This window comes from Acinonyx jubatus, chromosome A1 (genome assembly GCF_027475565.1).
Source record: "Acinonyx jubatus isolate Ajub_Pintada_27869175 chromosome A1, VMU_Ajub_asm_v1.0, whole genome shotgun sequence".
NCBI classification, from domain to species: Eukaryota; Metazoa; Chordata; class Mammalia; order Carnivora; family Felidae; genus Acinonyx; species Acinonyx jubatus.
The window spans coordinates 6545640-6572404 of NC_069380.1; the positions used below are offsets into that span (position 1 = coordinate 6545640).

The 26765-nt window shown below is 49.4% G+C and overlaps 1 pseudogene; it reads left to right on the plus strand.

Annotated features, from left to right (window-relative positions):
• The window catches only part of LOC106985517 (60S ribosomal protein L7-like 1), a 125673-nt pseudogene extending 99571 nt beyond the window's left edge, over positions 1-26102 (plus strand).
• The last annotated feature ends 663 nt before the right edge of the window (positions 26103-26765 follow it).

The window sequence follows — 26765 nt, forward strand, 5'->3', positions numbered from 1 at the left end:
TCCTCTGACATTAAAATTCAGGCTCAGGAAGGCTCTTGCTTCACATAAATCACACCCGCAAGCAGGCTCAGATGTGTTGAGACCTTACCACTATGCTCACCGGCCCAAATGTGCCCATCCCAAACCATCATAGATCCTTCTTTCTCTTTCCCTCCACTCTTGCCTTCATTTCCCCCAAACACACTCTGTTGCATTCGACTGCCTTTGAGAAAGGATTGTTTTAATGGGATCCCAGTTCCCTGAGAATTCCAGGTCCCTGATATTAAAGGAGCCCCTGGCTCTCTCTAACCTTTTCTCAAACAAAAGATGAAATGGGAATCCCAAGCTCCTGCACAGAAGCATCCTCTTGGACAATTGGGATAGTGGATGTACAAAGCACATTCCTGAGAGCAAGGGTTGGTGGAGGAGCTCTGTCTTGGGAAAAGAAGGTACCATTTATCGCCTCTTTTGTTTCTGAAGGACAGCGGTGTTACAGGACACCAGGGGGAAAGTGACAACCGTGCTCAGGTTGAGATTGGACCTGGGAAATGGAGGGGAGTAAAAAGACAAACCCCAAAGTCTGAATAAGCCAGAAATGCCCACTGGAGATAATCGGGCGGAAATGGTCTGGGGTGAAGGCGGGGAGGTGCCCATGTTCATCACAGGTAGATAATCTGACAAGTGAGAAGGTAACAATAGGAAACAAGCCGTCTGGCTCGTAATCTCCTAGCCCAACTGAATTGAAATGTAGCTTTGCTCCTATCAACTGCAAGGGGTCACGGGGACAAACTTGGAAGCCATGGGTACATACAGGCTGGTGGGTTTATCCTGGCACTCCCACCCCTCATCCGGTGTGTTTTCCTTTCAGTGGTGCTGCTCCTGAAGCTCTAAGTGACATAAGAAAGGCACCATGGCCCTCAAAAGAGCGTACAATGTAACAGGGTGGTATAGACAATCAGTATCCTGGAGGGACGGAAAGAGGGCGGGGAAATGCTGGGGATGCTTTGAGGTGCTGTTCTGTGTCCACACTCAACCTCGGCTCCTGGGTCTAGTGTCTGCCCTGACGTCCTCCATCTTCTTGGAAGGATTCTTTGTCCACGGGACACCCACACCCTGAAAGTTCGGCTGAACTTCAGCAACCACTGGAGGGCCCTCCCTCCACCAGGGACCTTACCCACCAGGACCGGTCCATCTGTGAGCTGTGACTCCAGCACCCCGTCCTCCCCCTCACACCCTCCTTCTAGCCCTTTCGCTTTTGTACTGCTGATGCCTTTCTTCTTCCATCTCATCACATTGTGGGTCCTTAGACAAGCTGTGTTCTCTGTCTTCAGCTGCCCCACCCCCGGCCCCGGCTTCTGTTCCTTCCCTGTCAACCCAGAGTCTGTGTCCACCACTGCGACTTTCCTCTCCCCAACCCCCAGCACTCTCCTGGCCTCCCACGGCACCTGACCTGAAAAACCACAACCTTAAGGCAACCCAGCCATTGGACTCCTTCAGCCCTATGCCCTGGCCCCTGAGCCCCGCTGGAGAAAATCATGCCCCGGGCACACCCTTGCTGCCACAGATGGTTCTCAGCGCAAGCCCTGCCCACCTCCTGCGTCAGCTCCCTTCTCCATCCACCCCGACCTGCTCATTAAAGTTATCTATGTGCCCAAACCCTCCAACCCAAGTTTTCCCTCTCTTCCCTCCTGGCAGACAATTTTGCTTCCCATTTCGCTGAGAAAATGATCACCAAACAAGAACTTTCCAAGCAGCCCCCTTCCAGGGAGTCTTACAGATCTGTCCCCGGTGGGCACCCGCCTCTGACTCCCTCTCCCCGCCCCCAGTCAGGTGGACATGATCTTCTGCTGCCAGAGTTCATCTTCCCATCGGTGTTACTTCCTCCAAGATCTTGTTCAGTTAACCACTCCCATGCTGTTTGCTGAAGCTGCAGCTGTAATCCTCCCTGAAGACTCTTTCCTTAAAGCCACATAAATAGTCTTATCTCTTCCATCTTTTAGAAAAACCAAACAACCTCAGTCCCCAATCCGCCACCCCCCACCGCCCCCCACCCTGCCAGCTACCATTCATTCTTGAGTGTGTTTCTTCCCAACATACTGCAAACCACTCTTCTAAAATTGCTCCTCTTAAATTTATCGATTGTTTCCATCTTTTATTTTGCTAAAGCCATTATCCACTCTCTCTCCTTTTCTTACTGGGCATTTAACACGCTCGCCTTGCATTTAGTGCTGATGATAGGTTCCTTCTTTTGAACCTACTGTATTCCTTCCTGTGGCTTCGGAGATGCCTCCCCTCTCTGGTTTTCTGATTAACTCTCTAGGCACTTGTTGAAAGTGCTTTTTATGTTATCCTCTTCCTCTGTTTACCGCTTAAATATCATTGTCCATCAAGTTTTCCTTTGGCCCTTTGCTTTTCTTACTCTACACATTCTCTCAGGGTGACCTTGCCAAGCCTGTGGTCCTAGCTGATATTTACATTCTTCGACGCTCCTGAGCCCTTGCCTCCACTCTGATCACTTGTCTGTGATCAGGACCTATAATTTATTCTTGAATGCCTATGTAAACCTCCACTGCTTCATAGGGCCTGGATTGGATTGTGGGAAGTGAGAGAGCTCTCCTAATTATTGGGTCAGCAATGACTGAGTTCATATTGTTTTGTGATTTTCTTTAGCCATGCTCGTCTGATATACTTTGCCATTGGTTAATGGATCCCATTTTAATTCCACTTTTTTTTTTAACAACCATGTCCCAAAAAGCAACAAGAAACCTAAAAACTATATCAGAACATGTCCCAGGTCTTCCGGAATACTGATCTTACGCCATAGGCAATGATAAACAGGCTGGCCATATTCACTGCTCTTTCCTACTGGCGCTAAGGGGACTTGACATGGGCTTGGCAAAGCCCCCCAGATTAACTAAAAGAAATCAGGATCAAACACGCCGCATCTGAGCCCAAAGAAGAAAGTGATTCTACAGGAATCTGGACAGACATGAAACCTTGTATATCAGACTCTGAAGAGCCATTTCTCATGGAGATTATCTAAGGATCCTCTGGGAGTTTCGACTTCTGTGGTCTCTGTCTGCCCACCAAAGGCGCCAGACAGAAAAACAGTGCCTGGTTTGTAGTTCTAAGAACATAGCAGCCTGCTCCCTGACTTTGTGAAGAGAAAATGCGTTTGTGCGGGGCGGGGGGGGGGGGGGGGGGGATGGAAGATGTGAAAAACTAATTTTGTGCACAGAGTTTAGTCCTCAAGTATGGATAAAAAGATGAAGGCAATTTTCTAAATCCTCCTACTGGAATATTAATTTCAATCATGAAAACTAGCTCTGCACTGAAAAGACACTGTTTTAGGCGGGATTTTTCTTCCCACTGATTTTCTTTTTCAATGTCAAGCTTATGGAGAAAGGAATAAAATAGTTTGACGAACACCTGGATACCCTTCACCTAATTTCCCCAATTTTTAACAAGTTACGGTGGTCTGGGTTGTTAATATACATGCTTTTTTTATAGTATTGGCAGCTTTGTGTTCATTTATGATGTACACAATTGAAAACAAAGGGTTATTGAGGACAAGCACACAGGGGCCAGACACTGTCCCAGGCAGTGGGGACACTGGGGACAAAGACACACAAAATCCCCATCCTTGTGGAACTTGGGTTCTCCAGCCCCGAGTCGGGCTCTGTGCTGACAGCTCGGAGCCTGGAGCCTGCTTTGGAATCTGTGTTTCCCTCTCTCTCCACCCCTCCCCTGTTCATGCTCTGTCTCTCTCTGTCTACAAAATAAATAAACATTTTTAAAAAATAAAAGAAAGAAATATAGCATGAACACAATGTAATTTGAGGTAGTAAAAGCACTTAACTAGGTTTTGAATGCCTATCAGCCAATTAGCCAACCTACGAAATTTGATCATGGTATTCAAAATATGTGTGACTCCCTTTTAGAACCGGGTCAGAGGGCAGTTGGGAGCCCACGCAGGGCCAGCAAACACAGGGGCTGCAGAGCCCCAGGGCCAGTTGATACTTCCTTTGACAAGTTTGCTGAGAAGGGCAGACTGAGGGCCAGGCTGGCAGTGGAGGGGGGTTGGGGAGACTCTATCCAGCGTGGAAGTGGATCCCACATCAACACTGGGTGTTCCTGAAATGCAGTGGGGATCGCAGTGGAGAGGAAGCTATGGCGGGTGGGGGAGGAAGGGAAGAGGGAGGAGGAGCAATCCAAGACCCCAGGGCCCTGAGAAAGTACAAGAGACTGGGAACCAAAGCCAAGAGGGGCAGTCAGCCTTTGCGCCCCCATGGAAGGAGGAGGAAGGGGAACCAGCTGGGAGCGCTGGCAGCTTCCCTGACTTAGGAATAAAAGCTTTGAGAGTTCCCAACTAGCTTCTCCACAGACCAGGAAGTGAAGATGTCACCCGAGGGTAGGAACAGAAGAGAAAGCCTGGGTGGTTCACCTTGAAGAATTGGAGAGCGAGGTGACAGGATTTCTGCTAGTGCTCGGGGAAACTTTTTGTGATCGAATCTGCATGTGTCATTTTAGAAACTCCCACCTGCATTTTGATGGAAGGGAATCAAAAGTGCCAAACCCCGCTCCCACCTCCCTGCAGCCTCCGTCAGAAGTTGCAATGAACTGGGTCCTGCTCTTGTCAGACATATAAATGGGTGGTTTTGCAGCCCCGGCCTGCCTTTCAGGCTCCTGGATCCCCTAGCAAGGAGGGGGCAGGGTTAGGTGGCTGGGCTCACCAGATGAGAGATCAGTGCCAGTCCCTAAACTGGGCAGTGAGTGAACATAGGGTGCCAGGTGGGGCAGGGACTGGCTTCCGTTTTCAAGTAGCGTGGTGGGGTCCCTGGGGCTTTCTCCCCTGCAGCAGTGAAAGCTGTAGCTTATTAGAAAGGGAAAGACCTGGATGAATATTGAGTACAGCCCATGCAAATGCTTAATTAGAATGAGTTTTTAAAAATCCTACTGTAGCTGGCTGATTCAAATGTAGGAGAAAGGCTATATTTATCACCCCCTCCAATCCCAGGTAGCTCATTAAGAAGAAAACGAAAGGTTCTAAATTTTAACAATCCTTCCTTTGGCAAAGCTCTGCAGATTGATCACTAAAGATATTTCCATTTAATGTATAGCAAAGCCTTTCCTTGGAAGCCATGTGTAAGGGGCTGAGGGAGAGGGGAAATGGGTGGATGGTAATGGATTTGCGGATGAGGAAGGGAAAGAGAAGGGAACTGGGGTTTTTTTAGTGACCTACAAGTGACATTCTAAGTTCATCCTCATAACCACCACAGACCGCAACAGCCTCTCCCCTACCACTGTCCTCGCCTGGGTCCCCTAGAAGTGACCTGCTTCACACGAGAGTCAGACAGTTGGGTCAGTTGCTTGAAGATCCAGAGGTAATAAGAGAAGGATCTTCCTGTCTCCAAAGCCAGCCTGTTTTGAACTGACTATGCCACGTGGAGTCCCGGAGTTGAAAGGACGGTCTTAAGAAAAACAGTGTATGTCTGATCTTCTGGTTCAGATTGATGTGAAATTCTGTCATGAGGTCTCTGCTAATGCCCCCAGCATCCTGCTGGGTTGGTTGGTGTTTGGGGATGAGCAAGATACGTTCCCGCCTGCAAGAGTGCAGAGAGCCCCAAATATATCTGGCACCCACTTCCTGGAGCCAATGCTCCACGAAGGAACGAGAAGAATGTGAGTCCCTGCCTTCAAGGTGCTTCCCTGGGAAGACATCCAGAATTGTCCAAGAACAAGCCAACACCTTATATGCCTGTTAGTTTATGTAGATGTTAGAGCATATGGGACAGGTACATGCTCCAGGGTGACAAGGGAAGTGGGAGATGGCAGAGGACCCAGCTGCTGGGACAGGATTTCTGCAGGAATGAAGTCACAACTGGACGGTGTGCCTAGTGGGGCCATGAAGGGCCCCTGCTGAAGCGGGGCTTCCCTCCGAGGCCGTTCACTTGATGTAATAGAAAAGTAAAATTGGGTGATCGAGCCCTGATTCTGCTACTCACTGCTGGATGACCTTGACTAAGTAGTTAACCCCTTTGGCCGAGGCTTTGTTATTGCTTTCTCATCTACAATGAGGAAATGGCGTGTGATGGGCCTTTTTTTAACACCATAGTTAAAGAAAATGGAGTAAGGACAAAAATAACTAAGAGGAGAATGATTTCCTGAGGGAGCGTAGGAGTTTCCACATTGAAAGGACTCACTGAAAATCAAACCATTTTAATAAGAAAAAAAAAAAAACACCCACGTCTACCCTCATCCTGGTAAAACTCCAGGACTTCAGCAAAAAGGGATCAAAACACCTGGCTTACATAAAAACAAGACTGAAAAGATGACATCCGTCTTGTTGATGACAACAAAAACATTGCTTAATATTCTGAAAGTCACGTGGGGCTCGAACCCACAAACCACGAGATCGTGACCTGAGCCGAGGTCAGACGCTCACCTGACTCAGCCCCCCAGGCGCCCCAAAACCACGCAACTTTTAACGCGCAACCTACTGGTACACACGACAACAGGGGATAATCGCAGAGTCAATATGTTGAATGAAAGAAGGCAAACGTGGAGTAGACACTAATCAGTTTTTATGACTTCAGAACAGGCAAAGCAAATTTATGGCAATGGAGACCACAATAGTTTTCTGAACTGATGAGGCAATAGCATTGACCCAATACCATTTCCCGGGTAATGGAAATAAATATTCTGTATCTTAATATGGGGGGTGGTCACCTACAAAAACCCATCCTGCTGTACACTTATGATGGGTTTTCCTTACTGTATCCAAATGATACCTCACTACCCCCCCCCAAAAAAAAGGTTAAGGCAAAAATAAATCGTCAAACAAATTGAAGTGAAAGATAGACATATGCACGGGCTCAGATAAAGTTGTGCATTTTTGCAAACTATGACAAACAAAATTATCCACCGATGCACACCAGCAAAAGAGGAAATGAACCAAAGACGGGGAAAGATACAGGAAATAAGCAGTAAACACTGAGGTAGCTATGGATTAAGGAAAACCATTTTAACCTGATGCTTGGATGATTCTTCTTTGAGAGGAAAGATTTCCGTGGCAAAAAAAAAAAAAAAAATTCTATTTCCTTTCTTAGACATGCAGTAACATTCTCATTTATGAAATTGTTTTTAGCAGGCGATTAACTATTACACAGAATCAAAATAACCTCATCATACCAAAAATCGGGGAAGAGAGGAGATGATGAGATGTCCTATGAGACCCAATCCCTTATCTTTCAGAGCAGGTTGTTTACAGATACTGTTCTCTATCTGTGCACAATCTGCTGTGAAAGATAAGAGAGTTATAAGTAACAATCAGAAGAGCTTTAGAAAATAAGCAAAGAGAGAAGAAGGCAGTCAGCTTCCCAAGAATGAGTCCTGAGATAGAATTGTAAGGACAGAGGTATTTACCTTTGATTGTGTTTATGCCCTCCTGTGGGCTTAGTTATGTTGAGTATATCCATAGGTTATTTGGGAAAGGAAGGAAGGAAGGAAGGAAGGAAGGAAGGAAGGAAGGAAGGAAGGAAAGGAGGAGGGGGGGAGGAAGGAAGGGAAGGAGGAGGGAGGAGGGAGGGAAGAAAGAGAGGAGAAAGAATGGAGGCGGGGAGACAAGGAGAAAGGAAGAAAGACCACATCTGTTCTGCCCAAGGAGCTCTGAGATGAAGTGTTAAGCTGGCAGAAGTGGGTCAGAGCTGGAAACTAGAGCTTCTTAGAAATGCATTTCAATGATCATTTTGGTGGAAAGGCAAAAACATACATAGTCTTCTACCTATAAGGATCCATGATGGAGAGAGTGGAAGAAATTGAGGCTCAGGAGGTTTGAGAACTGAGAGACCAGAGGAGACTGAGACCAGAGGTGGAAGGGTAAAGAATGCTGCCTTACCTCTGGGGACCAGTTTTCTGGACAGGAGGTGAATCTCTAAGGTCCTCTACGGTTCAGACGACACTTTTAGACATTAGACACCATCTGAGAGAATAAAGTCCCTCAACACCTGCCCCCCTCCCACCCCCCGCCCCACCATCATTCATTCTACAGAGACTTATCGAGTCCGCCTCTGGCCGGCACAGCACAGCCTTGGGATAAATAGTGAGAAAGCCCCGTGGTGGTGCTACCCTCATGGAGCGTGAGCCAGGGCGATGCCAGTGAGGACGGAAAAAAAGACCCAAGAGGCCTGTGCACAAGAAGGAAGAGATAGTGCGTGGCCAGGAGAGCGAGAGAGGACCTGTTTTTCAAGCCTGGCTTAGCCACATGCAAGTTAGCTGACCTCGGTCTCCTAACTGTAAAATAGGGACAGCAGTGGTAAAGGGCTGAGAACAAGGCCAGCCAGGCTCACAGTAAGCGCTCCAAAAGAGTCAAGATATACATGACAGCTTACTTAGGACATGAGGTAGGACCACGAAGTGCCAGGTGCCACCACCCAGGGCTTGGGGATCCAAGGAGGGAGCAATCAAGTCAGGTCTGAAACGCTCCACGGCGAGGTGGGTGGCCCTACCCTTACTTCTAGATAAGCCAGTTGGAGCCCGAAACTGCCCGAAGGCAGCTGGGCCAGGGCGGCAGAGGGTAAGGGATATGGAGGGAGGCCTGTTGTCCTGAGCCTCGTCCCCCTCTGGCTCATCCACGGGCGTCCCACTGCTGGTCCTTTCTCAACAACCCCCCTCCTGTTTCCAGGACACAAAGACTGTGTCTCTTTCAGCCGGGCCCCCAGCTCCCCCACTGCTGCACGCCAGGCCGGGGAAGGTGCCTGAGCTCCAAGGGGACACCCCGGGGGCTCAGAATCAGAGGAAGGGAAGGCTCTGTGATGAAGCAGTGCTGCTCTGGACAGATGGTCCCGGCTCTCTGTGCAGCAAAGGCTAGCTTTTGTCAAGGTCAGGGTAGTAAGCACACCCATCTTGCTCTGGAGGCTATATGCCTACTGATGAGTGGGGCTGGCTCGTGAGAGACCCACTTCTCCCTGTAACACCGCGTCTTCCTGTTCAGAACCATCTCTTCTGTTCCAGGAGCCTCAGTCCCAGCTCTGGGCCCTGAAGGCCTGGTGCCTGGGCGCACTGAGGACCAGACCTTCTCACCCAGACCTTCTCAGAGGGCCTTTTCACCCAGACCTTCTCAGAGGCCCAAGAAACATCTTAATTCAAGAATCATCCCTTTCAGGGGTGCCTGGGTGGCTCAGTTGGTTAAGCATTCCAGTCTTGATTTCAGCTCAGGTCACCATCTCATGGATCATGAGATTGAGTCCCTCGTAGGGCTTTGTGCTGATGGTGCAAAGCTTGCTTGGGATTCTCTTTCTCTCCCTCTTTCTCTGCCCCTCCCCCATGCTCTCGTGAGCTCCCTCTCTCTCAAAGTAAATAAATAAACATTTTAAAAAAAGGAAGGGGCGCCTGGGTGGCTCAGTCAGTTGAGCGTCCAACTTCAGCTCAGGTCATGATCTCACAGTTCTAGGGTTCGGGCCCGTGTCAGGCTCTGTGCTGACAGCTCGGAGCCTGGAGCCTGCTTCAGATTCTGTGTCTCCCCCATCTCTCTGCCCCTCCCCTGCTTACACTCTGTCTCTCTCTCTCTCTCTCAAAAATGAATAAACATTTAAACATTTTTTTAAAAAAGGCTCATCTCTTTCAGACTTCTCTAAGCATTTTCAAGTGCCGGGGGGGATTTTCCCCTTCTGGGGTAGCAGGCTGTTCTCACACACCATTTCCTGCTTTCTCCATACACCATGTCTTGCGATAACACTCAGCGTTGACAGGGCCAATGACCGATGGTTGTTCTTCTCATATAAATGGAAGCTTTTGAATTTGGAACTTTTCTGCATCGATGAAGTCTGGCTTTCAAGACTACTGTTTCTTTGGATTGAAGACTCTCTAACTGGAGACTCAAAATGCATAAGGATTTCTTTTTCAAGGTGATATCCACCTTCTCCACCCACTGCCACTAAATCTCATTGCTTCAATACGCGAAAAGCCACGGAAAAATACACAACACATCAGTGTAATACTTTAAGAGTGCACACACCCTCTTCCCATGACACAAACTACTTCAAAACAGATTATTTAGCAGTGAGTGAAAGTACCAGTTTCCAGGTCCCAGACCCAAGATGGCAGGCAAGCCCACTTAGGTATTGGCCTGTGGGTCCCTTTGTCCTCTGCAAGAGGCTGAAGTCGATCTCTGCTGCCCCCTATGGCACAGGAGGCCCTCCCCCAACCAAATCCTGGGCTTGCTCTGTGAGGTTTCAGTCACCCGGGGTCAACCACAGTCCAGAAACAGATGATCCCCCCTCTCACTCATGGTCAAAAGGCGGCCTAGCACTAGGTCACAATGCCCACACCATTCACCTCATGCGTAGCCTTTGTATCAAAGGAGGAAGGGTGAATGCAGTACAATAAGATATTTTGAGAGAGGGAGAGACCACATCCACATAACTTTTATGATAGTATATTATAATCGTTCTAATTAGTTCTTGTTAGTGTAGTGTTCTAGTTTAGGAATTACACTTTATCGCGGATTTGTGCTTACAGAAAAAAATGTAGTCCATATGGGGTCTGGTACTCTCCATGGTTTCAGGCATCCACTGGGGGGTCTTGGAACATGTTCCCCGTGGATCAGGAAGGACTCCTGTGTGCGGGGCCATTGTCATTGTCAGGAAAGAGCCCTGAGATGCAGTGGGGGGGGCGGGTAGGCAGCACGCTGATGGTAAGTGAGACCCGCCACGGGGACAACAGCTAACTTAACAGCGTTCCCCCCCCCCCCAAAGGCAAGCTGCTGCAGCAAAGCTGTCCCCTCCTGTATGACAGGGTGGGGCATTTGTACAAGATGCCAGCAAAGCTAGTAATTCTGGGGGGAGGGCCCTGGATGACGATAAGGTTGGAAACGGGTTTAGCGGTGTAAATGGAGCCCCAGTGCCTCTGCTCTGCGAGCCCGGCTGCCACCCAAGGGTCGATATTCCTCCAATGCACAGAGGCCAAGAGGAAGCAGAACCCATCAGATTTCACCGAACTGTGGACCGCAAGACTCAGAAATGCAAGTTCAGGTGGGTGGCCCAGAGGAGAGAGAAAGAGAGAGCCACGTAGGCATCAGCCTGAGCCAGGGCTAGGCCACTGGTTGGCAGAGGAGGGAGTCGCTCACAGGCTGGCCTCCACCCTGCCCACCAACAAGCTTTTCATTGTAGGAAAACGTTCATACCATCTAAGCCTAGACAGACGGTGCTGGAGGCCATAGTCCCTGAGCCATTGGCTGCGCCCTCCAGTGTCCGAGGCTGCTGGACCTTTCCTTGTTTGGATCCTCCTAGAGGGCGGTAGGGCAGGCATCTGTAAGTTGATTGTAGAAGGGACAGAGGTTGGGGGGTCTGCGCACCCAGGGAGTGGGAGAATTAAGACCCAGACAGGGAATGTGCTGGGGACACAGTGGCCGCTGCTTGCCAAGGACCCCGGAGGTTTGAATGAAGGAAGGGCTCACACCAGGATGAGAGTAAACCCCAGTGCTCTCCTCTGCCCCAGTGCCCACCTAGTCACCCTGGCCTGCCATTACCGCCCCTGTCCACACGTTCTATGCTCATTTACAACATCAGACTACGCTTGCGTGGCCCACAACCGGAGGGCCTACTTACAAGTACAGCCCATGCCTTGTGGGGTAGAAGCTTGACTTGGGGGCTCTGCCCATGATATTCCTTGTTGAGCAGGGCACTGCCCCCAAATTTCCAAGCACTTAGCAACCCCGAAGCTCTCCAAACCCTATTCTTTTGGGGTTTTATGGAGGGTTCATGACATAGGCACGATTGATTAAGTCGTTGGTCGTTAGTAATTGATTCAACCTCCAGCCCCCCTCCCCTCCCAGAGATCAGGGGGAGGGACTGAAAGTCCCAGCCCTCTCATCCCTCCACCGGTTTTCCTGGGAACCAGCCCCATCCTTCGGTGTATTCCCAAAGTGGCCTCGTTAGCAAAACAGAAGACTCCTGCAGAGAGAGCTCTCTTAGGCAATTCTAAGGGTTTTAGGAGCTCTGCCAGAACTGGGGGAAGACCCAGCCTACATTTCTTATTATAAATCACAATATCACAGCTACCTGGGTCCCTGGATCTAATCCCGCAGAAACTCCACATCCAAATATCTGAGATGTGTATGGCTTCAAACTGATGATTCTTCCAAGAAGGAACCAGAAGATCAGGCATCCCTGGCTTCTGAAACCAAAGACAGAGCTCAAAGCCTGGGGTCAGCGCTTTGGCTGTCCAAGTAAAAGCAGCCCGTTTATTTGCTGCCTCACGTGCTTGAACACATCACACACCAGCCTCTTTCTCGGGGAAGGGACTGCTAGTGGTTTGTGTCACCTTCCGCCCAGGGCTGCTTGAGCAAGCTATCCAACCTTAGACGTCCCTCCTTAACGCTTTTGAATTTCGTTCCATCAACTCTGCCTGCCCCCTCCCCCACCACTCGCTCATTTCTTCGCTTTCCACGGAGACAGCTGGGCAGGCTTAGGACCATCCCCGTGGAGGCAGGTCTGCTCTGGCTTCAGGATTAAGCACGTACAGAACAATCTTCCAAGGAGGACTCCCCCGTTTTATACTAAAAATATCTTGGTCACTTTATCCGCTCTTGAGTTGTGTTATAACGGACGTTGTAGAGCCCTCTGGAAGTATTCTCCTTGGGGGAGTGGAGGAACTGGGACTCCGGCCCGACGCCCCACCTCTGGAGCTGGCGCTCTTGGCCAGGGCACCAGACTCTTCGGGGCCTGGATGGTCCTCGGACGTGTTTGTTCACGTATTCCAAGAGCAGCCCAGAGGCAGGAAAACCAACCTGCCTCTAGGCGTGGAATACAAGCCAGATAGAGCTGCCCTGGGTCTTTGACAGGGACGTGGGCCCTCTCTGTGGGTGCCCGCCTTGCTCCCTTCCTCTTTTCAAAACAAACCATTTCAAGAACTACCACTACGGGCCAACTGGGGATAAGGGGCTTGGGAGATATAGTCTTGCCCCCAAGGGATGCCCTCCTTTTGCTGCAGAATGTTCAGCAGCCGACCCAGATGAATATAAATTCTGAATGCCACATCTTTTGCCGAGCCATGGCTGGGTGTCCTCAAGCGGGCAGCATTAAGGGTCTCGCTCCTGCCATATCCTCTCCTGTAAATGCCACAAGCATAGGTTACCTCCAAGGCCTTACACCGCAGACCAACAGGGACACGGGCTCATCTGCAGAGCAGAAGTCTTCAGGACGTGGTTGTGGCGTCCTTCACCTCCAGACAAGGATGGCATTGGGTTCACCTCACGGGGCAGCTCCAAATGATTGGTAGGGTCTGCAGCAGTGAGGACATGAGGTCGCCCCGGGACGAGGACAGATTGGTCTTGTCCTCAGCGGGCAGAGAAGGGAGGTGGGTGGTACAGGGCCGTTCACGGGGGCACTACCTGCGTTGGCTAGATGCAGGCTCAGCTGTGTGCGACACACGCCCAGGAGGGCAGTGGCTCAGATAAGGAAGAAGTCTGTCACTGCGGCTCAGAAAAGCCGAAGCCGGTGTGGCAGGTGCTCTGCAGAGGGGGGCCCGGTGCCACGCCTTCCCCGGTCTTGCACGCCTTGCCCGGGCTCACCGCCAAGCCCACTCCTCCCGGACGCCCCCCTCCCCGGGACCCTTGTGCAAAGCTACGTAATGCCTTTGAAGGGGCCTGCCTTTGGTGGCGGAATGTGTCTCTGATGTAAAAATCCAAGGAAAGGTGATAAGCTGGCATTAATAGGCTTTGTTGAATTAGAGAGAAAGGGTTGGATAATAGGAGTCAGAATCTTTTCCGGCGCCTCACGAAGCCGAGTGATAAGAGGGGAAATCGCAAGAGTAGGGACGACGCACGTTAATTCACTCTATGTTCACTTCACCCAACCGGGTCCGGAGACTGAAGGAGGAGAGACACTCCCTCATCAAGGATCCAACGGTGTAACTGGAAAGTTCAATCAGCCAGAATCTGGGTCCCTATTTCTGTTCCAGACTCTCATCAGAAAATGCTGTAATGGAGAGTATGAGAGAAGTCCCACAGGCCTAGTTTTAAATTCTGGTTCTTCGAATTGCCATCTGTTTGGGCAAATAGCAAAGTACTCACTCTCTTCGACCCCACTGCGGATTTGTGGGAGCACTCAATAAAGTGCAAGTGCGTGGTCTCACTCGGTCTAAAGTAAGTGTTCAACTAACACCCACTGCTACTTCAACCTGGGCTCAATCTCTGCATGTCCCCGCCTGTGTATCCTCTGCATGTTCCGCAGCCTTCTGGAGGGTTCCCGGCTCCTAAAAAAACGACCCAAAGAGCCCAGAGTAGCTCCTTTCTGACTCTAAGGAAAATGTACCCGTGGTTAGTAATTTGGCAATATGTAGTTGTTACTTTATTTTCGTCACTGAAAAGCTTGAAGATTCACAAAGAAGCACATGAAGAGATGTAAGGAAACGCAAGTTCAAAACCAGAGTGAGGTATTCCCACACATTCACCGGAATGGATAAAATAAAAAATAGTGACACCACCAAATGCTGGCAAGGATGCAGACAAACCGGACCACTCAGACGATGCTGTCAGGAATGGAAAATGGCACAGCCATTCTGGGTAAGACTTTCTTTTAAAACTTAAAATGGGGGCGCCTGGGTGGCGCAGTCGGTTAGGCGTCCGACTTCAACCAGGTCACGATCTCGCGGTCCGGGAGTTCGAGCCCCGCGTCGGGCTCTGGGCTGATGGCACAGAGCCTGGAGCCCGTTTCCGATTCTGCGTCTCCCTCTCTCTCTGCCCCTCCCCCGTTCATGCTCTGTCTCTCTCTGTCCCAAAAAAATAAATAACCTTTGAAAAAAAAATTAAAAAAGTAAATAAATAAATAAAACTTAAAATGGATTGTCCCCCGTCTCCCCGCCTGCTTTTGCCCCTCCCCCCACCTCTCAAAAACGAATAAACATTTAAATAAAATAAAAATTAAAACTTAAAATGGATGGCCATATGACTTAGCCATTGTGCCCTTGGGCATTTATCTCAGAGAAATGAAAACTTATGCAATAAATAACATGTACACAAATGGTCACAGCAGCTTTATTCAAAATAGTCCCGAGCTGGTAACTACCCCAAGATGTCCTTCAACGGGGGATGATTAAACTAATTGTGGGACAGCCATGGCATGGGACACCGCACAGCAATAAAAGGCATGAAGGACTGATACACACAATGGCCGGCATGAATCCCAAGGGAACCGGCTGAGTGAAAATAGCCAATCCCAAATATCGTTCATTGGGTGATTCTATTTACATAACGTTCTTCAAACAACAAAACGGCAGAGATGGCGAACAGATTACCGGTTGCCAGAGATTAGGGATGGATGGGGCGGGGTGGGGGGGATCATTATAAGGGGAGTCATGTGGTGATTGAATAGTCCCTTATCTTGATTGTGGTGGTGGTGGTTACAATTAGCTATAGATGTGACAAAATTGCGTAGTATCTCACACACACACACACACACACACACACAAGTGCATGTATAACTGGAGAAATCTGAATCAGCTGTATAGATTGTACCCATATCAGGGGCGCCCGGGTGGCTCAGTCGGTTAAGCATCCAACTTCAGCTCAGGTCATGATCTTGTAGTTCATGAGTTCGAGCCCCATGTTGGGCTCTGTGCTGACGGCTCAGAGCCTGGAGCCTGTTTCCGATTCTGTGTCTCCCTCTCTCTCTCTGACCCTCCCCTGTTCATGCTCTGTCTCTCTCTGTCTCTAAAATAAATAAACGTTTAAAAAATAAATAAATAAACAAAATAAAGAGCTAAAAGACATCTCGTAGGGTCAGAAACCAACGATGTGTTTTTAAAAAAACACACACTGATGATAGCATGTCAGGGGACACAGAGGCCAACAGAAAGAGCTCTCGATGGCCAAAGCTGGAGCCATTTGAGTAACAAAATAAATAAAGTAGTGTTGGATTATGACTTGAAGTATGAAATTAATATCCATTAGTTCATATTAATATAAATAAGTGAGTGCAAAATAAATACATGGAGAGAAGAGACAAATCTCTAAATAATTTATGTAGATAGGAGAAGTCTGAGAAGCTGTCACAGCCAGGAGGAGCCTGAGGAGACGTGCCAAGCGAATGTAACGTTGGGATCCCGGAACGGCAAAGGGTCATTAGGTGACAGCTAAGGCAACCTGAATGAGTCATGAACGTCGGTTAATAATAATGAATCCAGGGGCACCAGAATGAGGTGCCTGGGTGGCTCCGTCGGTTAAGCATCCAACTTTGGCTCAGCTCATGATCTCACGGTTCATGGGCTCAAGCCCTGTGTCGGGCTCTATGCTGACAGCTCAGAGCCTGGAGGCTGCTTTGGACTCTGTGTCTCCCTCTCTCTCTGCCCCTACCCCCTCATGCTCTGTCTGTCTGTCTCTCTCTCTCTCAAAAATAAATAATAAACATTAAACATTTTTTTCAAAATAATAATAACGGGTCTACATTGATTCATTAATTCTAACAGATGCACCACACCATTGTAAGATGTTAATAATAGGCAACACTGTGGGTTGGGGATGTGGAGACTCTCTGTACTCTCTCCTCAGTGTTTTTAAATAAATCTAGAACTGTTCTAAAAACATTAAGTGTACTAGCAAACGCAAGCTTAAAGAAGTAAAGCTTTGGTACATAGCTTTTGAGTAACTACTATGAAGCAGGCACTTTCCTAACGATCGTTTGGTCGAAATCGTCCAAACAGTGGGAATGTTAGCTTTCTCTATGTTTCACTGAAATGAGACCTTGGAGCTCCGAGAGGTTAGTTTTCTGGGATCCCCCAGTTGGGAAGTAGCTAAGCTGGAATGGGTGCTCAGGTCTTCTGACTTTCATCCCATGGCTTTTCCCATTATGCCACCCAAGGATCTGAGGAAAGGTGGTTATTCAGTTATGGTGTGGAGACCAATTACCAGAATGCTCTGTGAACCAGAACTCCCCAACCCTCAACCATGCACAGCTTTGTCTTCCCTACAGGACTCAACCCAATTCCCTAATCTTTGCATAAGCAAGTTCTAATGATCACATCCATTCAGGACGGGAGGCATCGTTTGCTCCACGCTAGGGATGGAGAAACAGACTCAGAGAGGTAAAGTAACCTGCTCACGGTCACTCAGCTAGTGGGAGGTCAGGATTCAAATGCAAAGCTTGCATTCTTCCCTGTAAGCTTGAATGGCCAGCAGGCCCCCACCGAGGAATTTCACACAATCCCAGATAGAGCCGTGATTCCTTGGTCTTTCCTCCGGGCGCCCTTTGTTTTCCAGGGACAATTAGGGAGGACGGACTCAGTTTCATCTAGTGAGGAAAATCTTTGCAATATTTTTGTAAAAGGGATGAGGAGAGTCGGTGCACTGCCATTACAGGGGGCATGATAGAATCCCTCTCATAAATCCACATTATAAACCGCGTCGGCAAAATGTTACCAGCAACCCCACTGTCCCCACGCCTGCTCTGATGGCAGACGTGGTTAATCAATCCCTAGCGCTTGCCATGGGAGCCTGGACTCAGCCTGACAAGCCCTCCGGGCAGTCACCATTAATCCTCAGAGCCGACCCTGAGATGAAATCCCTCTCCCTCCCAGCGATGGGCACCGGCACACTTTTACACTGCTTTTTGACGTTCGAAAAACAAGGTGAGAGCGTGCAGCTACTTGCTAATTGCATTGGCAGCTGGTGCCACAGTCACCGCACAGAATCATTTCTTTAGCCTTTCGTTAGGATGCACCATCCCGAGCACATTCTAGATCGCAGCGCCCCTGTGCGCGGGGAAGGGGCAAACCACCGAACGTCTAGCCTGCTGCGCCATGATGCCCCTGTGCCTCCTCTGGGCAAAACCAGGAGGGAGGCTGCCCGTGGCTTTGTAGGCCAGCCACCCATGGGAAGCATCACTAAGGTTTATCCTTGCTAGAACACTCTGGCAATTGTAAGAAGTGATGCCTGCAGGATGAGGCTTTCTGTTTTGTTCCGGACTGTGGCCTTGTCACAGCAGCAACCACAGAAAGCAATCACCTACAGGCTCAGGAACAAGCCAGAAAATGACCTTGTGACCCCTGCCCCCTTGCCGACCAAATCAGGCCCAGGGGATCAATAACAGTGGGAAGTCTGGGGTGTTGATCACAGACAGCGCACATTATTCTAAAATACAAAGCCAAATTACTCAAGACTAGTACTGATGGGAATTTGCCAGCCCTGATGGGAGCTAAAAAGAAAATCGTTAGTCCATAATGCTTCGAAGTAGCTCACAAATTGTGTGGTAGCTTAACTCAAGTTCACTAACATTTTTGTTCTGCTTAGAGCCATGTTTCCTCCTTCTGTGGGTTCCCACAGCTCAAGACTGAGGCCCCACATAACATAAATACATAAATACAGGGACGTGCCCTTTGCTACGCAAGTAAACGTTTCCCCAGGGCAGCGGATGGCCAGGTGTTTGGAGACATAGTGTCCCACATCTTTTCATTCACCAAGATGTTATCGCTGTTCTGCCACAGTCCTGTGTCCCTGGGAAGCAAAGAATGGGCAGTCATTTCCCTCCCCTTCTCCACACGCGTGCGCGCGCGCACACACGCACACACGCACAGAGGCGTGCGCGCGCGCAAATACAGGGGCACTGAATTCTCTTGACCAACTGGAGAAAAGAAGCAGATGGACAGACTGGCCCCTGCCCTCCCCCACGCCCTTCTGCGGAATGCTTTGGTCCACCTAGAACTGCACAATTTTCTCTACCAGGCTGGATAAGTCCTGGAGATGCTCGTTAATGTTCTGAGAAAGTGAGCATCTCAAATCCCCTTTGACACTGGGGGTTAAGTGAAAGATACCAGAGACCTGAGCAGCAGAAAGAGGATACCGGCCCCTGTCCTGCGCTGTCCTTCTGGCTCCCTGCACTCGCCAGTCTGGGACGTACAACGGGCTTCATGGAAAGGACACGCCCGCCTCAGAGTGCACCTGACTTCCGTACTTTCCAAAGACCTCGTATCATCAGTTTGTCACCAGCCAACGTGGACCATCCGTTAGTAAAGTTTTGGTCCACCTTAGAGATCTCACATTTTTATAACCCAGACATGGCTGCCTGGTTGAGGCACCAATTTTGGATCCATCCATTCATTTACTCATTCACTCAACAAGTATTTATTCAGCATCTACTCTGTGCTAGGTACTGGGGGTTCACCAACAATTAAGAGACACTGTTCCACTCTCACAGAGGTTGGTGGTCCAATCAGTTGCAGTCAGGGTAGCAGGACTCGTTTTGATTGACACATGGTGCATGCCATGACAAATTGGGGCTAGAAACCCACCTGTGGTCACTTTCCCCAAAGGAGGTCATGGCCAAGGTAGGGATTTCAGGCTCATGAGCATCTCACCTGTACGCCAGAGAGGAAGCTCTCTACTCTCCTTTCCACCCACTCCAGAAAACTAGGATGCTGTGATGTTCTGGGGATGGTGTGTGTGTGGCGGGGGGGGGGGGGGGGATCTTTGGAATCACACAGCCTTGGCCCAAGTCCCAACTCCCCCTTCTCTATCAGTGTGCCCTTGGACAAGTCACCTGGCTGCTCTAAGTTTTAGTTTCCTTGTCTGAGATGTGGGGGTGATAACCACAGCTATTTCGTAATGCTGAGAATTAAAGACATTAATAAAGGCACTAACAGACAGTGAGAACTCTGTAAATATTAGCTTTTATTCCCACAGTCAAACGGGCAAGTGCTCAGGGCTCACATATTCCTGGATGTGAGCCATAGAAGAACAACAGGAACATTCATGGAGTGAGGGAAGCAGGCCTTGAGGTAGCAGGAGTCACCTAAAGTAGCCAGGCTGTCCTATTGTCCTTTCCCGTAGGCGGCTGGATGCCCATGGGACACAGCAGCCCAAGGGGCCTCACGCTGACGTAGCGCTTACCAGAGACACAGCTGAGCGTTGAGACCACAGGAGGAAATACAGAAGCATGGCTCCCCCAGACCACATCCGGGCAACTGTTGGTATGTAAGGGCAGGCGGCCAGCAAGCAAGACCCTGGGGGCTATGTTTCTGGACAAGACCGCTGATTTAATGAACATGTTTGTTCGTGTTTGGATTTTACTGGTACAGTCAGAAATGAAAATAATTCTTAGGACACCTGGGTGGGTTCATCAGTCAGCGACCGACTCTTGATTTTGCCTCTGGTTGTGATCCTGCAGCTGGTGAGTTCGAGCCCTGCGTCGGGCTCTGCACTGCGCTGTTGGGATTCTCTCCCTCTCTCTCTCTCTCTCTTCCCCTGCTTGCGCCCTCTCTCTCTCTCAAAATAAGTAAAGAAATAAACATTTTTTAAAAAATGAAGATAATTAGGGGCGCCTGGGTGGCTCAGTCGGTTAAGCGGCCGACTTTGGCTCAGGTCACGATCTCGCAGTCCGTGAGTTCAAGCCCCAAGTCGGGCTCTGTGCCGACGGCTCGGAGCCTGGAGCCTGTTTTGGATTCTGTGTCTCCCTCTCTCTCTGCCCCTCCTCCGTTCATGCTCTGTCTTTCTCTGTCTCAAAAATAAATAAACATTAAAAAAAAAAGGTTTAAAAATGAAGATAATTAGATTTGCGTTTTATGGTGAGGGGGCAAACAACTCATTTTTACTCTGTGGAAATGCACAACCCACGTGAAACACCAAGACAGTTTCCAAATCATTTTGCCGCCTCTGCCTGTGAGCCGACTCTTTCCAGGACGTACCATGGCAGGCGTGTGACAGAACACCCCACACCTCTAGGTCGTCGGAAGCCAAAGGGATGGACGGGCTGCCTCCCCCTCGCTGAACTGGGGTCCGTGGGGTTTAGCCCTTTGCCTGGGACCTGCCCCTCCGCTGGTGTGTTTGCATCCCTCTGCCCAGCTCCGTGCCAGGATCCCGAGCCCTTGATCTGGTCCAGCGTCCCAGGACTTCCGCAGGGGACAGCCACCTCTCTCCCCTCCCCGCACCGTTGGCCGGCCTGAGCAGGTGGTCCGGCAGAGTTCCCTAACAGGTGTCTCTGTTCACGGTACTCACCGTGGCTGTGAGTGGAGCAGCCACGTCTGTTAGGGGCCTCGGCAGAGAAGGGAAAAGCAGGAGGAGAGATGAGACTCGCCCCAGATTTCAGAAGGACCATCGCGTCTCCTTCTGCCGGCTGTTCCCCTCCTGCACTCTTTCTGCAGCCGGCGAGCCCCAAGGCACAGTGTGTGAAGTTCAAATCTGTTTCTGTGCTGTCAGACCAAGCCTGGGAAGCTGACGAGTGAGAGCACGCTCTGAGCTGTGTGGTGCTTTACAAAAGCACCCAGTCAAGTGTCCCCGGGGCCCCTGGGGTAGATGAAAGCCGATGTCAACCATTTGTGTGAACTGAGTCTCCGGCCGGAAACAGGAGAGCTGGGGTGTTAGGGACACCTGGCCAAAGCCCCGCTCTCGGAAAACTAGGGCCAGGAGTTGAATTCGGCGCCCCACGCGGCTGCAGCAAGGCCCCTCCATCCGGGCCGCCCAGGCCGGCCACAGGGGACCGGCAGGTGCCCGATGGGTGACTTCTCCCACCTGGTCAGGTGGGCTCCTGACGATCTCACACACACTTACTGGGAGGTGGCTGGGTTTGTGCCACATGAGCGGTGGGCAAGAGGAAGCCGCTCAGATGTGGGGCATGAAACACGTGCGGGCTTGCAGACCCCTTAGACACGTGATTTTCCTCTGTAGCAGCCACACTGAACTGAAGAACCCTTATTATTCTGTGGAGTCACCCTCCTCATCCCGCGAGCACGTTCGAGACACAGAGGATCATTCCCAGCTGCTGATGCGACAGCCGTAGATATTCTCTAAGCCAGGTTCTTTCTTGGGCAGGACTCGGGGCCCTCCCCCTGAGTCAGCGGAGCCCTTCCCCTCCCCCCCAACAGAGAGGCCCCTCCTCCTTTTATTGTCACAGGTCTACAGGTGTAAAACCGGGGGCTCTTCCCTCTCAGTGTTAAAAGGGCGTCCTTGGCCTGGTTTAGAAGGAAGTACCCGGGTAGCCAGTCAGGTCTTTCACCACAGATAACAAATAATGAATGTTATTCAGTGTGAAAATGACAATTCTTCACCTGTCAGATTCAAAGGGTTTAAAAATAGCAGCGACCCTCAGGGTGTCATGGGGACAGCTGGGACCCTGAGAGCCATCGTGTGTCAGGCAGGGAGGCAGCAGGAGGGAGCCAGCCAGGCACAGTCAGAGAAGTGCTGGAGCGCCCTTGGGGTGGAAGGACTTTCCCCTTGTGGCCCTGACCTTGGAACAAGGCCTTGCTGCCTGACTTCCCTTTTAGAAGGGCACTGGCAGGCCCACCGTTACCCAATCCCGCGAGGAAGAAAAACAGAAACAGCTTCTCCACACACAGCCCCGTGGAAGTGTCTGGGTTTCGGAGAGCGTTCGGAGACCATTTGTAAAATGAGGGGCCGGAGGAAGGTTCTGGCAAGAACACGGGATCTGGAGTCAGATGACCCGGAATTGAATTAGATGGCACCGATAATTTTCCACACGGTCTAGGTGGTTAACCTGGCCTCTTGAAGTCTCAGCTTCCCTGTGTGCATTTGGAAGATGGGACTTCTCCCCTCACGGGGATTCGGTGAGACAATTCTACAGGAACCCCCTGTTTTCTTTACCGTTTCTCTACCTTCGACAACCACCAGCCCGTGAGAGCAGGGGCTGTTTCTCTTTATCACCACCGTTGCCCTGTGATTGGAACGGAACCCAGTGTCTGCTCATGGCTCACTGTGTATGGAGTAACCAGTCTGATCTTCCCTAGGTAACTCTTGGTTTTATGAAAACAGGTACCGATTAAAAAAAAATTTTAAACGTCGGTTCAACCAATGCTCAGGCTCCTTACTGGTCGGCAACTGGAAAGACACACCCAAAATCTCTACTTTAGTGGAACCTCATAGTTGCTCCCTCTCACTGAGGACCCTGCTTCCCAACCCTGATCAGACACCTGGTCTACCCGACTGCGGCACACTTCCGGGGACCAGTGTTCCTCAATGGGCTGGCGCTCCCACCTTTGAACGTGCAGTTGAGGTGCCGAGGGAGCACTGTGGTGGCTTCCAGAAAGCCAGACCCCGACCGCCTGACCCTCAGACCTTCCCTGATGGGTCTGGCCCTTCTTCCTAGATCCCACTTCCAGAGAGGAAAAGAAGGTCATCGTCTGGTTGTGTGTAAATCACTCTGTTGACAACACATCTGGTTTTTGGGATGACGAGGGCATTTAAAAATTCTCAAGAGAGCGTGTGTGGCTAGATCCCAAATCCTCAGCTCAGACTGAGACCCTTGGAGTGGAACCAAGAATGGTGACCATACAGGCCCTGACTCTGGTCCCCGAGGGGACCCAAAGACTACACCCAAAGACTTGCACCCAAAGACTACAGATAGGCTTCCAGCATCTCATTAGTTCTCGACCTCATTGCCTCCTCGCCAAGCCCTCTGAGGGGCCCGGAGTAAGTCTCAGGGGGGGCTTCCTGGAAGCATCTCCACCATCAGCTACCCAGCTGAGAGATGAAAAGGTCAAAGGGCTCCTGGTGCAGAGCCTGGGTAAGAAGTTCCCATTCTAAGAATTACAAGGTGGTTGGCTTTGGGGAGGAGGGCACGTGAGGAGGAAAGGTCTGTGCCTGGATTGAATGGACACTGGCAAGCCCGAGACAAAAATATCAACACTTCCAGATGGGGTTAGGCACTGTGGCTTCTACAAACTCAACCAAATTCACACCTCTTGTGTCTCAGAGTCTTGTGTCGTTAAGGTGCAGGGAGAGCAGATTATCTCTCCCCCTGCGGTGTACCAGCTATACCTACCCCCTGCTCACCCAAGTGGGGGGCTCAGATGGACTCACGCTCTCAACCTCCACTCGAGTTTTCGGCCTCACTCCAGCAGGCTGCTTATTTGTATCCAGGGCCAATGAGTTTTCAGGGAAAAGCAATTTTCTCCCGGGAGCTACACACGTTGACCTGTAACAGGCGAGTAACACACCACAGTGTCTGGATTAAAAAATAAAACAGAGGGGGCTCCTGGGTGGCTCAGTCGGTTGAGCGGCCGACTTCGGCTCAGGTCATGATCTCACGGTTCGTGGGTTTGAGCCCTGTGTCAGGCTCTGTGCTGACAGCTCAGAGTTCCATCCTTACACCCTGCCAGGATGCCAGGTATTCTTTATTACCAACCACTGAGGACGACCAGAGTCTGTCCATTATCTTTCTTTCTGGAAAAACTAGCACCGTTCAGACACAGATGGGAGCTAAAGAACAAAAACAGCTCCCCCCCCAAAAAAACTGACGGAGATGCTTAAAAGGCTGAAGATTTTCCGTCAATCTTTCTCAGTTTCTTTTAAAAATCAAAGCACAATCTGTTTGCTTCAAAAGTGGCATCTCCATAGCTTTCTCAGTGTCATAATCTGAATGTAAATGAAAGGAAGATACTAGATTTGTGCTCTGTCTCCTTCCTTCCTTGAGGTAATAGGTCACTACTGATAAACAGGTGTACTCAATGATTCTGTCAAAGGTAAGATGTTGAGACTTAACATTGTTAAAATGGCAATATTTCCCAAATTACTCTTCCGATGCAAAATCCTAGCTGGCTTTTCTTGAAGAAATTGACAAACTGATCCTAGAAGTCATACGGGCCCAAAGAGCCAAAACAATCATGAAAAGAACAGCTGGTTGGGAGGACTGACATTTCCTGATTTCAAAACTTACTACAAAGCTGTCGCAATCAAGACAATGCTCTACTGGTATAAGGGCAGACACATTAATAGACTAGAACTGAGAGTCCAGAAATAAGCCCTTATGTTTATGGCCAATGTGCTTTTGACAAAGATGACAAGATAATTCATTGGGGGAAAGAATAGTCTTTTCCACAATAATGCTGAAGCAACTTGGTATCCATATACAAAGGAATGACCTTGGACCCTTACCTCACACCATATACAAAGAATCAACTCAAAAAGAGATCGTTAGAGGGGCACCTGGGTGACTCAGTCAGTTAAGCGTCTGACTTTGGCTCAAGCCATGATCTCACAGCTCGTGAGTTCAAGCCCTGCGTCGGGCTCTGTGCTGACAGCTTGGATTGTTTCAGATTCCTTCTCTCTCTCTCTCTCTCTCTCTCTCATTCTGCTCCTCCCCTGCTTGTGTGCACCCTCTGTCTCTCTTTCTCTCTCTCTTTCTCTCTCAAATATAAATAAAAAATTAAAAAAAAAAGAGATCATAGACCTAAATGTATGAGCTAAAACTATAAAACCCTTACAAGAAAGAACAAGAGTATGCCTTAATGACCTGGATTTGGCAATGTTTTCCTAACTATGACACTAAAAGCAAAAGAAACAAAAGAAGTAGGTACATTGGACCTCATCAAAACTAAAAACATTTATAATTCAAACAATACCAACAAGAAAGTACAAAAAGGGAAAGACAACAGAGCAAGAGCGAAGAAGCAAGATCCCTTTGGTTCTAGAAAATCTGGAAAAAAAAAAAAAAAGGAAGGCTTATCAAGCCTTCAAAGCCACTCAAGCAAAGCAGACACTTTTGAAAAAGAAGGAACAGAAGAAGGGAAAAAGGAAAGAGGTCAAGTTTAAGTGACTGGAATTGTTGCTACACAATTCCTGGCAGCAATAATGTGACAAGGCTCACCAAAGATGACGACTAAAAGTGAAGCTTCATGTCTTCGAAGTGCCAGATAAGCATCCTGTGGCCTTTGTTGTTGCATCCAGAGGGTTAATGGGGTGATTTTACTGGTGCGGAGGCTCATTGCAAGCCTTCCCCTTGAAGAAGATTTTCAGTGATGTCTTGTCAAAGTGATCCCCCAGACCATAAAAACGCTACAGATAGTGGAACCTTATGTGACCTGGGGATTTCCAAATCCGAAGTCTGTCTGAGAACTCATCTTGAAACGTAGACGGGCCAAGGTCAAGAATAAAAGCATCTCTCTGATAGATTACAGTGACCGGGGAGCACCTGGGAAAGTTTGGTGTTATTTGTTTAGAAAACCTCAATCATGAGATTGCCTTTTCAGGGAATAGTTTGCAGGTAACCTCAGGCCTCTTGCGCCCTGTCCATCTCTCAGTGGCCCATCATGCTATGGAGAACAGAGGGGGCTTCCTCAAGGGGATGGGCTCACCTGGCTCTCAAGGTGAACACATGAGTCAGCTCATTCAGCAGCTGAACTAGACCCCGATTTTCTGAAACAGTGAGTTGGAAGCATGCGTTTTTGCTTTGGGGAATTCTTATACAGTACCTTCAAAGAATATTGTTTTCTGCTATGTCTTCAGAAGCTGCAGGGAATGGGTCAGGGAAAAGACGATGACGTCCCTAGCATCTTCTTCCATCGGCTTCCCATCACAGCCCAGCTCCAAGGGAAAGTTCCAGTGTGTTTTCCATATTGGCTGCCACTGGCACCTCTGAAATCAGCAAAGGACTCCTGCCATAGAGGGGGGTCCTGCTTTGTCACATCTCTTCTCCTGGGGTTTAATGTTGGTGGATGAATACCCAAACATGAATTCAAGACAGCAGTGGACCAAGCCCAGGGGTATGCTTGGAAGCTGGGGGTTCCTAGGGCCTTGTTTTGGAGAGAACTTGAAATACAATCAGAAAGAAGAGAGAGAGAGAAAAAAGACAGCCCATGGATTCAGAGACAATACTTGCAAATCACTTGTTAATGGACTTGTATCCAGAATATGTAAAGAATTCTTACAACTCAATAACAAGAAGATGAATTTGTTCATCAAAATCATATGCCACTTCAAAAATGGGCAGAGGAGGGGTGCCTGGGTGGCTCAGTCGGTTGAGCATCTGACTTTGGCTCAGGTCATGATCTGACTCGTGGGTTTGAGC